At 42.3% G+C, this 15,619-nt stretch overlaps 2 long non-coding RNA genes across 2 annotated transcripts in view; one reads left to right on the top strand and one right to left on the bottom strand.

The window, feature by feature from the left end:
* The window catches only part of LOC110302990, an 89,179-nt gene that overhangs the window by 4,219 nt on the left and 69,341 nt on the right, over positions 1-15,619 (bottom strand). Inside the window, exon 4 of the long non-coding RNA XR_002378887.2 lies at positions 2,740-2,789. This is a non-coding gene — a long non-coding RNA (uncharacterized LOC110302990). The remainder of the gene's footprint in view (positions 1-2,739; positions 2,790-15,619) is intronic.
* The window catches only part of LOC110302989, a 34,605-nt gene continuing 21,294 nt past the window's right edge, over positions 2,309-15,619 (top strand). The window contains exons 1-2 of the long non-coding RNA XR_002378886.1: positions 2,309-2,517; positions 14,400-14,521. This is a non-coding gene — a long non-coding RNA (uncharacterized LOC110302989). The remainder of the gene's footprint in view (positions 2,518-14,399; positions 14,522-15,619) is intronic.

The raw sequence follows: 15,619 nt of genomic DNA, 5'->3' as shown, positions 1-15,619 counted from the left end.
ATTGGTTGCTGAGAAAGAGTCAGAAAATCTCCCCAGCAACCACAGCTCAGCCAATCCTGAGTTGCTACACCTGCACCAGACTCTTTCCTTGTACCCCTCCCATACCCATTTCTTGAGAATAGACATTGTTTAGATCTGGAAATCCCCTACTCCCCCCCCCCCTTCTCCCCTGAGGGCCTATAAAAACTGGGACTTCTTTCTCCTCGAGGTCGACTCCTCTACCCTTGCATGGGATATGAGTCGTCCCCAGAGCTCTGGCTTTCCCCGAATAAAGCCTCATGTGGTTTGCATCAAGCTTGGTCTATTGTGAGTTCTTGGGTGACCGCTATTGTCCTGAGGCCTGAGCAAGGGGCTCCTCTTGGAGTCTTTTATTTTTATTGCAGAATATTGATAATTTTACAGTCTCTTAATTTTGTGTGTGTACATGTTTATGCGAGTTCACAGGATTTGTAGGTATATGTGTGGACATGTGGACATGAGGACATTCCCCCATCACTCGGGAATCCAGATGTCAACATCCAGTTTTCCTCAGTCTCTCTCTACCTTATGTTTTGAGACAGGGTCTTGTGACCATCTCCCCATCCCTTATGTATTTCTGGTTTATTTTGTTTGTTTGAGATAGGGTGTCTCTGTGTATCCTTGGCTGTCCTCAAACTTGGTCTGTAGACCAGGCTGGCCTTGAACTTAGAGATCTGCCTGCCTCTGCCTCCAGAGTACTGGGATTAAAGGAGTGAGCCACGACTGCCCAACATCCTCCTAGGTTAAATGAGGTACTTTCTCTGGTGTCGTGCCTATCTTTCACAACAATGAATATAGATAGGCATTATTTCCACACTGTCTCCTACATATTCGGAGAGACATTAATCTTTTTGCTGACAATAAATCTGGTATGTTCAAGAAAAATTTTGGAAACATGATTATCATTTTGGAGAATTATGTGAAATGTGTGGAAATATGACAAAAACAAAGAGAGCATTTAATTTAGCTATAATGTAAAGATATTTTCCACAGGGAATAGACACTTCTTGCTTTTCTTTTCCTTGTTGTGAAATGAAAGATCTGATCCACCAGTGGATGGAACAGGGTAACGGAGAACGTATGGCATCCAGCGAGGACCATCACTCTTGAATGTTCAGAGGATGAGTTAATTTACGTGGCATTCAGAGTTTTCCCTCACATTGACACAAAATAAATTGTATTACATTTTAAATGCCAACATAAAACAATAAAATCAGGAGACAGACGTAGAGGTGTGTATTAAAGGGAAAGTATTTGCCTGCGTGATGTGCTAAGTGTATATCCCCAGCATCACAAAATCAACTTAAGAAAATTCTACGACTCTTATGCACCTACACCCTCGAGTGTTTTGCAATGTTTTAACTTAGCACTATATTTTAAGAAGGCAGAATCTTCAAAAGATGGCTGGCATAGTTGAGTACTTAGCTCACTGAAAGGGTGAATAAAAATATAATGACTCCAATCTATTAACTAGCTAGCTTGTCCAGTGATGTGTAATGTCTACACTCAGGAGGCTGAAGCAGGAGGAGCACCGTTATTCAAGGCCAGCCTGATTTCTGTACTAATTTCTATGCCAAGTTTGGGAGGAGGAGCCAGGGGAAAGCTGCCTTTGGTATTGTTTGGGGAGTTTACGATCAGTGTGAGGTTGGAGGTTTCTAAAGCCCTAAAGCCCACAGTTTCTACTGTGTCTTCTGCTAATGTCCAGAAAATGCCTTCTGGATTTCTACAGAAAAAGACACCTTTGGACATCAGTGTGCTTTAGGAAGCAAGACCGGAGCAACGGGAGTTGAACAGTTTGCCTAACTGCGAAATTGTGTCAGGGAAAAACATAGCTGGGCATTAAGAACCACTCCGGGACTGGCTGGCATTACACCTACACTGAAGTAGCTGTGACAACAAAATACCAGTGATCTGTGCCTCACTGAGTTCCCAGACGACGTGGTGAAAAATTCAGAAAGGCTGGGGTCACCAGATGACTGAATTCCACTGAGCTGAACAGTCCCAGTCCACTATAGGTACCTCATGCTGTAAACAGGGATGCCCCAGGTAGAAGGGGCTTGCTTGAAATTATTTAGCTGAGGTGAGGGGCAGGCCAGGGCTGGGCTAGGGGCGGAACTAGGAGGAGTGGGGTGTAACCACAAGATGGGGGTGGGCTGAAGAGGCAGAACAAACATTCTTGGCTGTTGCAAGGTCTGCACACATTCACAGATCAGCCAGTGGTGTTAGGTCCTTTGGTCACATGCCACAGGAGCGCGCGCCCTCCTCACCAACGGTCCCACTGGTCTTCGCCAACCGCAGAGCTGAGGCCAGTGCAGACTCCTCTGCCTCCTACCGCCCAGGGCAAGCTTAGGAGGGTCCTAAACCTGCCTAAATTGCCAGGGCAACTGTGAGGCAATGCACAGAAGCTCACTCGGCCACAGGGTGACACAGTGGACCCACGCAGAGCCAAGGAAGCTGCACAGAGACAGGCTGATGCTATTGAAAGTTCATATGGATCAGGTGAATGTTTTCATGGTTACAGTTGGTCCACATAGGGACTATTCACAGAAACACTATGGGTATCGGAATGAATACGCTTAGCTTGGGCAGTGGGTGGTACACTGTTAGCTTGTAAATTTTAGAAAAATGGCTATTTAATAAGTATTTAGTGCTTAGTCTGTACAATGTGAGAGGCATGTCCAACTTAATACTGAGAAAATGTTTGTAGAAAAGTAAATTTACCTGGACAGATTACTACTAAGATTGCTTTTCTTGTGTGTCATGTAGTAATCCTGTGAAGAGGGAGAGTTATTTTGGGTATTTAAACAACAGCAACAACAACAAAAAACAAAAAACACACACAAAAAAACCATTGTATTATTGGGTTGTTTATATGAAAACCAACCCACAAAGCTGCTTTTGGTGAAGGGTTTTATTTGCTAGACAAATATTAGTTATATAGGCAAAGTTAGCAAATACTTGAAGCATTAATAATAGGTCATAGGAAAATATGCTTTCTTAAATGGCCATGGCAGTTGTGAAGAAAAGACTAATCTTTTAAGAGTTCCTTCCATCTGTGGAGAATCCATCTTACAATAATATATATATATATATGCACACATGTATTAACATATACATTGTGAGTGAATATCTTTCGGTGTGTTCATAAATGTACTACAAGCTACATATATCCCTAGACCCACTGCAACTTTATCACTTTGAACAGCAGGCTGGCCCCGAACTCACATAGATTGGCCTGCCTCTGCCTCCTGGGTGCTGGGATTAAAGGTATGCACTACCACACCCAACTCTTTATTAATGTTTGTAAAGTCCTTTTCAGAACATTGCATCTGCATGTTCCATATATATATATATAATATATATATTATATATATACACACACACATGTGTAAGTGACTTGTATTTTTACTCTGTTAACAGTGTGTTTCCCACCAGAACCAGATGTGAATACCCTTTCACTGAAAACTCCATGTTCTTTGGCTTCAGGAAAGAGCAAAATCAAGCATCATGCTGCAACTGATCTGGACGCTTCCTTCCTGATGGCTGGCTTTCCTGATGCTGGAATGTGCTTTGCAGGTTCTGGGAGAGAAAAATCATTACAGGCTTAAGTTCCTGTGTCTCATGACTGACCTGCTGAGCAATATGCTACTGGAGTGATAGTTTTATGACCGTTAAGAGAATAGTCAGCTGCTTTTGACTGAATTTGAGGTCAGCTACACTTGGAATTCACATTAGGTGCTAGAAAGCTGTTCGGTAACCCTTGGCTGGGCAGCCACTAGGCCCTGCTGTGGAAGGTTCTACTGTTTTGCTAAATGAGCACGCTGCACCCAGCAAATTGCCTTCTAAATAGTTATGTCTATGTGTACATATTAGTGTTGCTCTCAGCTTCGGTCACACAAACTTCTTTTTCAGTTAGTGGCAGCTATTGCAGCACAGACTCAGGGTCAAAGTGCCAAGAGTTGGTGACTGTTGAAGACTCAGCACTAAATATACATCAATATCATTCCAAGGCTCAGGGACCATTGTGGAAGATGGAGTGGAAAAAAAAATCTAAGAGACAGTAGAGGTAGTGGGAACTGATGGGACTCTGTCTTCAGGCAACATCGTGTTCTACACACATGAACTTGGAGCAGCACCTGGACAAGTCTGGGCACCTCAGCATTGCATTATAGTGTTTATACCTGTGGCATGATCAAAGAGGCTTGGTAATGAAGAAATTCTTGGCTGGCCAAGGTGCTGAGAGCAAGTGACTGATCAGTGCTCATAGAATGTTGTAGAAGAAGGGGATTGTGAGCATCAGACAATGGTGGGGTGAGGAGAGCTGCGATATGCTATCTTCAGGGGAATGACATGACTATGGTTCACATGAATTCAGAGCAGCTACAGTTACCTGAGCCTATACAAGATGGAGCCTATAAACCTTCATTCTCTTAACAGTGTGTTTCCCACCAGAGCTGGATGTGAAGCCCCTGTTGGCTGAGAATTCCACTGCTATGGTTTTAGGGCATAGAGAAATCAAGGGGAAGCCGAGCTGGAAGCTTTCTCCCTGCTGGCTGATCTGATAGTACCAGAGTATGCTGTGAATGAAGATCCTGAGGGCAAAAAGTCACTGCCGAGCATACTCAGTTCCAGGCCCTCTGCCACGATAACTACCTGCTAGGCATTATACTTACCGTTGGAGTGAAGGGGTAACCTATTATTCTCTATAATTGATATACCCAAAAATGTCTTTTGCTGTTCTGAGATAGACTTTTCCTGGGGATACACAACACACACACACACACACACACACACACACACACACACACACTTATTCATTCCAGAAAGTAAATCCACAACAGACCACCACTTTTGAATGGTTTTGAAGCCAACTCTCCCAGGACTTCATACCTAGTGCCATAAAACTTTTCAGTAGTTCTTGGCAGGGGAGCCCTGGTGAGGGAAGATCCTACTATTATCATAGATGGGATTGGGGGTCATGGGGTCCTGCCTAAGGGGGCTAACAGTTAAGTTGGGCTACAGGAGGAAGGACATCACTGTCTTTAGTGTTGTACCCTTGACAGCTCATGGATCCTTCGCATCCATTCTTATGTGAGCATCCCTCCTTAGATCCAGTGGGCCATGAAACAAAACCTAAATGTTCCTGCTGTGGGAAGATGAGTTGGTGGTGGTAGGAAGAGGACAAGAGAGGGTCAGGCAAGAAAGGTGGCCAGAATATTTATATACATGCATAAAAAGTTCCCAAAGTAAATCCATTCAACATTACTTGGCATTTTAACAATTTATGATGGATAGGTGTGGTGCTAACTAAACCCAACCCCTCTTTGGGAATTTGTAAGTGGTTAGGGATTGCTGTTAGGTCCTCATGAAGACCCACTCTTCCCTGAGGATGTATTGGCAGTTAATGGGAGCAGGGGTGGGTGGGGTAGAGAGCCATTTCTAATGATATAGCCACTGTTATGCTGCCCACACTCCTTTAAGCCACTCCGATTGAACTCATTAGATCAAACACACACAATATGGGAAAGTGGAGGTCTGATTGAGAAGAGAAAGGGGATTAATGAGAGCAGGAAGTAGCTTCAAAAGGTAATGGGGAATGAATATAATAACATTATTTTGTATAATTAATATATGCCAAAAATGTGTCTTTTGCTGTTGCATGCCACATGTTTCCTAGGGCTATGAAACATACACATGCTCACCTGCAAGAGAACCCACAGTAGACCAGAGTAGAGATTGCACACAAGTCCAGCTTGATGAACCAATGATTTTTGTTGGGGTTACTAACAGGAGTGTGGGCCACAGGCTATTGACAGGAGCATCGTTTTAAAAGCAGCTATGGGGCTGAAGAGATGACTCAGAGGTTAAGAGCAGGGGTGGCTTGTCTATAGAATTCAGGTTCACTTCCCAACTTCCACAGAACAGTTCTGTAACTACAGCTCCAGGGAATCTGGTGCCCCCATTTGGCCTCCATATTTGGCACCAGGTATGCACATAGTGTACAGAAATATATGCAGACAAAACACCCATACACATTTTTTTAAGTGCCGTATCTCTCTGTAAAGCTCACCACAACACAGGAAAGCTACAACCGGGAGCTCCCTGCAGGGTTTGCAGGCAGCTGACAGTGCTGAGATCTTTTCTCAGCCTCCTGGCTAGTAAGGGGCTCTTCGCCCAGTAGCCTTTTGTCAAACCAGGGAGAGGCATTATAGAATTTTCCAAATTCCTTCCTTCTTGGATTTGAAACTTTTTGCTTATTTGACTCCTGAATGAGCCTTCCTTTCCCTCCTGCAGAGAATGTTTCAAGAGGAAATGACCACATGTCATATGTAGAGCAGGAATTTGCCCCTTTCCCTTGATCTTAGCACACAGACTGAGAAAATAGATTTGAATAAATTCCCACACTCTAGTGGCTTCTTGCATAGAACATGGCTGAATTGTATTACATCTACGAAGCTCATCGTGAAACCATGTGGCCAACTTTGGTCCTAGAAGTTCATGGGTTTTTCATTGTGGTTGTTGATCTATGATCTATTATGTGTTGATTGTAATTGCTGTGATAAATGAGCATGATTTAAAGTCACATCATACCATGTGTTTGTATTGTAGAGTTGCTAAGGCCCATCCCCATAGTGGTTTCAGTATCTTATTTAACAGTGCACCTATTTAATGCTCAATGCCAGCCCCTGCTCTTCATTGTCCTTTGGTGTTAATCTAGATATCTTCAAGAAATGCAATCATTATGGATTTTGCCTCTTTACCACCACTCTGCTGGTTCCTAGCTTAATATCCTCAAGGTTCTTTCATATGGTACTAAAGAAGGGTCAGGGAATTTGGGAAAGCATGGGCTGATCTGGAAAACAGGAACTCACCACTTTAAGAGAGGCCTCTCCTTGTTCTGTGCTAGACTTTGAAATCCTTACAAATTGCTAAGGGCAGTCAGGCTGGGGACCAATGAGAGGCAGGGAGGAGAGCAGCAAAAGGGAGCTTCTAAGAAGTCCCACCCCAAGCTCCATCTGGGCCCCACAGAATGAACTCAATGCTACCCTGGATGACTAGATAACTAGATGACCACCCTCCCCCATGAGCGTCATACAGGTCTATCTATTTATTATTTCCTCCCTTTGTTGAGTCTGAGTAATCCTCTGTGGGATAGATATACCACAGTTCCCATTCTTCTGTCCGTGGTCACTGAGTTGCTTTTACAACTGGGGCTTGTTGTGAATAGTGCTGTATCTGTGGTCATTTAATGATCTGTTCATGTCCCAGCGTTCTTTTGAGACATTCTCAGAAGAAAAATTCCTGGATCATAGGGTATTTCTATTGTTGGAGGTTTTTGTTTGTCTGGTTTTGGTTTTGGGTTCAGTTTTTTTTTGTTTTTTTTTTTTTTTTTTTTTTTTTTTTTTTTTTTTTTTTTTTTTTGCGGGTTGTTGTTGTTTTGGTTTTTTGTTTTTTCAACAATTTATGTAGTGCAGGCTGACCTTGAACTTGTGATTGAAGAAGAGTCAGGGAAACTTAGGCCAACCAGAAAAACAGGTATAGGTCCCTTTAAGAGGAGTTGTTTTTTGCTCCTGGGATAGTATGTCCCCTTCCATGAACCAGAACATTGTACCTGATACAAATTGCTAATGGCTGGCATGGGCAGGACCAATCAAATAGAAGGGGAAAGGAGTCTAGAGGAGGTAGGGCCTGGAGATCCTATGAACTGTCCAGCAGCAGAACCAGACTCCAGGATGGACCCTCAGCTCTGGGGCTTCCTCATTTCCATGACTGCAACTGTCTGCTCTAAAAACCTTTGTGGATTTCTTTCTCTTCTGGCTCCACTGGGTTTTTCTGCTTTGCTTTCTCAGCAACTGCTACTGTTGCTCCTTGACAGTAGAATTTTGGACTTCTGATTTTCCCAGATATCCAGTCTTTTCTTTATCCCATGGGATGAACCCTATAGATCCCCTAGATAAATGCCCTTCATCCCAAAACACTTATAACATAGCCACCTTGCTACAGCTCCCAGAGAGCTGGGATTGATTATAGATCTAGTTGAAGATCTGGTCTCCACCACTGATGGAGGATTTGTCTCTTTTGTCTATGCCTATAATTTTGAGGTTTGACCTTGAAACTGTGCCCCAAGGTCCCTTCATGTTCTTTATTGGATATTTTTCAAACTTCATGCTTTTGACGTGTATGGTCTAATTCCTCCTCTTATCTTTGACTCCTAATATTCTATCGTCTGTTTGATCCATTCTACTTTTCCAAGAGTTTTCTACTTGGGTTGTTGAGTTGTTCAGTGCTATCTTTATTTCAGCTTGACTTCTCATTATCATTTATCTTGGTTTTCAAATCCTGGCTTGTCTTCCTCGTTTCATTCCATCTTAAGTCTGTTTTTTCTCAAGCATCTATTCTCTTTAAGTATGCAGAGATGTCTCTTTGTGTCATTGAATTCGTTGCTGAAATTCATGAGTGTTCTTTTAAGTTCTGTGTCCTGGAGTTCATCTAGTTAATTCTCATTACAGAATATTTTTATAGGACTAGTGGATTTAGGGGGGCCTGGGCTTATTGTCTTGACTTTTTATATTGTCAGTTACATCAAGACCTGGACATGTGGACTTCTTTCATTGGTTATACATCTGATGTAAAACAGCAGGCTGGACTGGCGAGCATGATGTGCCAGTAGGCCTAAGCCTGAAGGTTGGGAAAGGTTCAGAAGGGTCTGCTAGGTAAGGCCACTGGCACTGTGGTTGTGAGACTCGTGGGTAGGTCTGGGGATTAGGGAGGGTGCAGGCAGGGTCACAGGTGAGGCAAGACTCACCAAGCTTGGTGGTAGCACAGGGTTTTGGAATAGGCTCAATCTGGAGGTTGAATATGAATTTGGTATTCTTAAGAGACTTTTCTTTTTCTTCAGTAAGGGAAATTTAAGTACCAAGGTTGGAATAATACATGGGTGGATTTTACTTTTCATTGTGTAAGAATTATTTAGAGACCAGTTCCACCCACCTGCCTATCAGTCACCTTTCACAGTGTGCTGCCTAGCACCATGGTGGAATCTAATCCAGACTTCTAGGGGTAGATCTTCCAGGGCCTGACTGCCTATCAATTATTCTACCAACCACACCACTCGACACTGTGTTGAGTCAAATCCTAAACTCTAGATAGGGCCTGCCAAAATCATCCAACGCACCTATCAGTCATCGTGCACCTGCCATCATGAGGAGTCTGACCCAGAATTCCAGACATGGCTCACAGGCTCATCCTTCCCACCCATAAGTAACCCTACCCACCTGGCTAATAGGTACCATCTGGAGTCTAACCTGAAACTCTAGGAAGATTCTCCAGATCCACTCCACTTAACTGCCTACCAGTCAGTCACCCTACCCACCAACCTGCCTGTCTCCACATGGAGTCTGTCCCAGAATTCCAGGCAGGTTCTCCAGACCCACACTACCTGCTCACCTACTCTTTATCTTATGCACCCTACCACCTGGAACCTGGAAGAGCGTATTTGCTTGTTATTAACATCTCCTCTAGGAGATAGTTTGTGTTGACATTTAGAGCAAGTTGATATTTTCTCCAGAACCTGTGCTAAGAAATAGACTTGAATTCTCGCACTATTTTAGAATGAAAGATATGAAATTGATTTCTGTCAGGTGGAAGTGCTGGTCTTCTGTGCTGATGTATACTTTCCATGTCTCAACCAATCTCATGTTTGTAGATGTTGAGTTATTTAGAATCATAAAATACTGAGGGTGCACCAGGAGGGTATTGCACTTTAAGACAGGGAATTGGTTTAAAGTAGAAATCTATTTTGAGTTTTGGAACTGAGTGGATTGGGAGAGGGGCAGAAAGAGATGTTGGGATGTGGCCTGAATAAGTAGTATCCTTGCAGAAAGCACTAATGGGCCAGGTGATGTGATCCAGGGTGGTTAGAGTGGCAGAGGATCGGATTCCCTGGATGGATGAGCATAGGAGTGGTGCTCGAGTGCCCAGGCTGAGAAGCTGGGGACGCTACCCTGGCTCTGCAGGAAGTCTTAGGGCCATTGCTGAAGGAGTGATGGGTCACCTCTAGCCTTGCTCTGAATGTCTTTGCCTGTAGCTTATCAGGAAATAACCTTATCACAAGCTTGATTCCCTGTAAGTGTGGGAAAGCTACTCATTCTTGTATATAAAGCCTAGGTTTATGAATATAAGCTCTTTTGTTCATAAACAGGAAATGTTATTACATTAGTGTATTACTTACTCTCTTATAGCTGTGATGAAACACCATAGTCAAGGCAACTTATTTTGGGGGGCTTATGGGTCCATAGTGTTAGGATTCATAATTGGGGGACAACATGGCAGCAGGTGGCAGATATGGCAGCCCGAGTCCGAAGTTCAGAGCTGAGGGCTCACATCTCTAACTGCCAGCAGGAAGCAGAGAGGGCAAAGTTGGGCTGGCACAGGGTTTTGAAACCTCAGAGTCCTCCTCCAACAAGGCCACATTTGCTAGACTTTTCAAACAGTGTCAGTAGCAAGCCAATTGGGAGAACATTCTCATTTGTGTTCTTGGATCAGGACCTCTTCCCAAATTTATAAGATTCCGAAAGGCTGTGCTTGGAATTCGAAACCCAGCCATCTGCTAATTTTCTACCTCTTTTTCAAACCTCCCTGTGGCTGCTATTCCCTTAATCCCTTAAATTCCCTTAAAATTTCATGCAAGTATGGCCTATATACCCTCACAAAATAAAACAAAACTTTAAGGTACTCAGCATTATAATTCCCCAAAGATGCAAGATGTGACAATAATTTTGAAAGAGGAAGACATGTTTATAAGGAACACATGTTCTATGTGACTACCAGCTGGGTGTTGCTAATTTTTTTTAGATAATGTAGTTATTCATTCTTACCATGGTCATAAAGACTGGATTTTAGTCAATAGTTTATAGCTGACACACTCACACACACACACACATTATATATCATGCTGAATTTCAATATAATTATTATCATATGAAAAATGCTTTGGTGTGCTGGGGGAATGACTCACTGGGGAAGTGCTCCTTCCCAAGCAGTAAGGCTCTTAGTTTATATGCGAGCCTCTTAGGTGAAGAGAGTGAGACAGCACTTGCCACTATCTGTTCTTAACTCTAGTGCTAGAGGGAGGGAGGGATGGCCTGAGCTCGCTCACTAGCCAGCAGAGCCAAGCCGAGCCTTCCATTAACTCCGAGTTCAATGAGAGAATCTCAGAATGTAGAGTGAAGAGGTTGAGGATGGCACCTTATTTCAACCTCAAACTTCCACATATATCTGGCTACACATGTATGTACATACACATAGACACATGTTCACTAAACACACACATTAATTTTTAGTCTACACCTTAGATTTGTTATGGTTATAGAAGCAATAACTGTTAAAAACATGAACATTAATATTAAGAAGATACTTCCATAAATATGCTACTTTTCCACACAGAAAGTTATAATAATACATGCACCTATAATTTCCTGAGTCTTTTATGTGATTGTAAGGATTGCACATTGTTCTTTCAGGGAATGAACTGTCTTATCTTACATACAGACAAGTAGATTGAAGCCTGAGGAAGCTCAATGGCTTTCTCACGATGATGCAGTCACTGACAGGGGAAAGAGCCATACTACTTTGGGTTCTAGTTATTTTTTGTTGCTGTGATTAAAAAGAAATGACCAAAACCAACTTGAAGAGAAAGGTGTTTATGTAGCCTACAAGCTATAATCCACCATCAAGAGAAGTTCAGGCACAAACTCAAGCAGGAACTGACAGCGAACAGGGAAGGCTGCTGCCTAGTGACCTGGTTCCCATGGCTTTCTCAGCTTGCTTTCTTACACAATACAGGGCCAACATATACAGGGGTGTCAAGGTGCACCTTGTGTTGGTCACATAATGGGATTCCAATATACACGTGACAAATGACTACGAGAATCTTGTCTGATGCTTCTGAGAATACTTCTCCTTTGGAAGGGTCTATTGTTAAAACCCATCATTCTCAGCATAAAAATTTTTTTTTTTTTTATCATCTTGAGACCATCAAGCTTGGTGTAAAGGCTGCTTACTTTCGATGGAGATAGACTTGTTTTTCTGAGCTCATGTTGAGCACGTCTCTGGTTTGCTGAGGAAATTCTGCTGATTGCCTCACTTGGTTCTTTGTCAGTGTTCCCGTTCTTTTCTGGACAAGCCCTAGACTGTAATGCTGCTTGCTGAATATGGTATTTAGTGCTAGGCCTAATGCACTGCTGAAATGTACCCTTCAGACCACAGGGTGACATGTCTAGCAATAGAGACACTCTGTTGTCTTCACACATCTTATGAAGCTAAACGGAAGCTCCCATGGTATGGCTGTTCAAGTCCTATTGTTTATCACGTTTCTCTTATAGTAAAATTTCACGTATCCCTGTTACATGTCATGATTAGAATTCCTATTATATTGGCCTGTCAACCTTTTAGTCAGTCTTGCTTCTTTGAGCTAATATAGAAGCTCTTCATTGCTGTCTCTCATTTTTGTGGTGGTCTTCAGTAGATCCATTTAGGCCATTGTAAGATAGGTAAATGTTTCTTAGCTTAGCTCTTGACAATATCAGTGTTTCTGTTGGGGGACATAAAGCAAATTCCTAGGAAGCAAGAGTGAGCTTCTTTGAGTGGATTGGACTCTAGTTCTGAAATACTACAGAAGCAGAAAGAAGTGCTTTCCAGTGAAGTATGTGCTTTGAACACTAGAAAATTAAAATGGCTACAGATGTTGTGGTTGTTTTATTTTTCTTTTCAGGGCATGACTTTTTACTTAATCAACACATCCTATGCCTATCAAATCATAGAGATACAGCTTTATTAATTTGATTAGGACTAGTATTTATTTTCCCAGGAAAATGAAAAAGGAAAATATCAGAGTATGTTACAAAATACAAGAAAGGAAGGAAGTGTCCGAATGGACACAATCAAGGATGACATAAACACCCACGATGAGGTTACCAAAGCCTTGTGATTTTCAGAAGAGAGACAGGATCAGGAAGATGACAAACCTATAATTATGTTCTCACACACTTATCTTCCTCCCCATGAACTCAAGATCTCTCACAAAGATTTGGTTTCTGGCAGGAACATGAAGTCACATTTGTCTTGTGTCTTTCTGATTAAACAATTGTCACTTAACACAAGCTGTTCATATTCTTGAACCAAAGTTCTTAAGTGACATAAATATCATTTCCCTTTCTCACTTCTATGTCCCACTTCTAGATGGAAGACCACTGAGTAAGGTTGATATACAGAACTTTGGAAGATACTTCTTTTAAATGAAATTTTAAAATATTGGCCAAGTAATTTCAAGTGCCCAGTAATGGACAGTTCTTATTGCATCTGTATTCCTTCAAGAATCACTCTTGATATAGTAAATGTCAAAAGCACCAAATAAAACCACCAGAGTTTCTATGACAGAGCCAGGAAATTTAAACAAGTTAATGTGATCTTTCACATACTGCAGTTTTCTCTTTGTAGTGAGTTGTTTTTTGTATACTGTTATGACACTTGCCCTAGAGCAATTTTAGGTGTTTATAAACTGGCTCTTCTCCATTCTGGTAAATCTAATGTATACAACCACTTATAATTCTACATTACAAAGATTCAAACTGGCGCAGGCCTAGGGGTACAGGCCTATAATCCTAGAAGTTGGGAAGGCTGAGACAGGAGGATTGTAAGTTTAAGGCCTACAAGTGCTAGAGTGAGTTGAAGGCTGACCTAAGCAACTTACAAAGATTCTGCTTGAAGCCAAAAAGTAAAAAGTAGGCTAGCATATAGCTTGTTATGGCATTTTTTCAGTAAATATGAAGCTTGGAGTTTAGCCCTCAATACTGTGTACATGCGTGTGCATACATGCATCTGCACACGCACCCATACACACACAAAATATTCTCTTGTTAGAGTGACTGTTCAGTTAGCAGTTGTAGCAAATCACTCATTTGTGAAAGCCCCTCCCTTATATCTCCTTAAGACCTATGTAGCATATGGATGTGTAGTTTAAATAAGTGAATATTTCTAACTTGCAGAAGCTTGGGATTGTCACTGTAAATAGCAGCACAGGGCCCTGGGGCATCCTTTTGCTGGACCTGTCAAGTCAACCTTCAGCATCCAATGGCATGCTACTCTTCCACTGCCTTTCATGGCTACTGAAGATTTGGCCCTGAGGGAGTCTTCCTTGTAGAAGGCTGATTCCTTTCACATGGCTTTTGATATTGGATAAAACAGGTTTGTTGTGGGTTTTGTTTTGTTTTTTTTCAATAGTTGTTATGTAAGCTGCTTCCTAAAATATGTTTGCAAATGGATCTTATTGTGTTGATTATTGTTTTTCTTGGATTGTCTTCATAGCCTTGTTTCATCAGCAGGTGATTTTACTGTGAAAGGCTTCCTCCACAGGCTGAGCATCCAATGACTGGGCAAAATTCCACTGGGCTCTTCTAGACTTTTTCCAAGGACTATTTCTGGAAACAAACTTCAACATTCCCAGGTTTCAAGCTTTGAGTATTTCTGCATTGACAGTTGCAACCAATTAATTACATTGGATGGTTTCTTGTTCTGAAGTTAAAATTTCAAAGTATCTGATTCTGGCTTAATGTCACTCAAGAACTTAGAAAGGCAAAGTTAAAACCTGCCCTTCTAACAAACTATGCTTATTTAGGCTTTTGTGAAATATACTTTTATTTAGTTCCAATGGAGCAAGCATTTTCTGTTTACCTGACCCTATTCCTTGAATGGTCTCATTTCTCTTACCAGAATCCTGTGAAGCAAATAGTGCTGTTCTTACCACCTGGCAGATAAGGAGTTATGAGGATCTCAGTTAAGTAACTTGCCCAGTGTTGCACAGCTAGGGAGTAGCAAAGACAGGATTGAAAGTCGGGTTCTCTGCTGCTGACTGTGCATTCTTACACAATATAACCAGCTCTCAGTGCTTTTTCTACCTAGCAATATTGTGACTATGTGTGTGTTCCTTTTGTGTTGGCTATTTTTATGTCAACTTGACATAAGCTAGAGTAATTCGGAAGATGGAACCTTGTAGCCTCCCCACCCCCAGCCTGGAACCTGCTGGCTCAGGGGTGGAGTTTCCTGCTCATTTGTTCTGCCACGCCTACTGCTGGACCCTGTCGCTTTGCTGTTCGGAGCTGCCATCTCAGTGGAACCGTTCACGTTGCGGGCTGCTGACCGGCCCCCAACAGAACCTCAATTGAGAAAATACTTCCGATCAGATTATCCTGTGGGCAAGTCTATTGTACATTTGGTGCATTTTCTTGATTGATAATTGATATTGGAGGGCTTGGTGTAAAGGTTTCTCCAAAGCAAGGTCATCTTGGCTATTGCAAGCTAAGGAATACCACAAGGTCACACCACCAGTTAACAAAGCACACATAAGAATTTCACTGGGGAGAACAGAATGGCTGCACGGGGAGAGACAGCAGAGGGCTGGACTGAATGGAAGACTTTTATAGGGTTTGTGGAGCACGCCAAGTGAGCTAATAGGAAACATTGGCCACTACAGGATCAGGGATATCCAAGTCTCAGAGCTTTGGGTCAAACTAGAGGCAGAGTGTTTTCCCTTTGGCCTCTGTCT

Source organism: Mus caroli, chromosome 10 (genome assembly GCF_900094665.2).
Source record: "Mus caroli chromosome 10, CAROLI_EIJ_v1.1, whole genome shotgun sequence".
NCBI classification, from domain to species: Eukaryota; Metazoa; Chordata; class Mammalia; order Rodentia; family Muridae; genus Mus; species Mus caroli.
The sequence above is the reverse complement of the archived record's forward strand: the minus strand, read 5'-3'. Positions and strand labels throughout refer to the sequence as shown.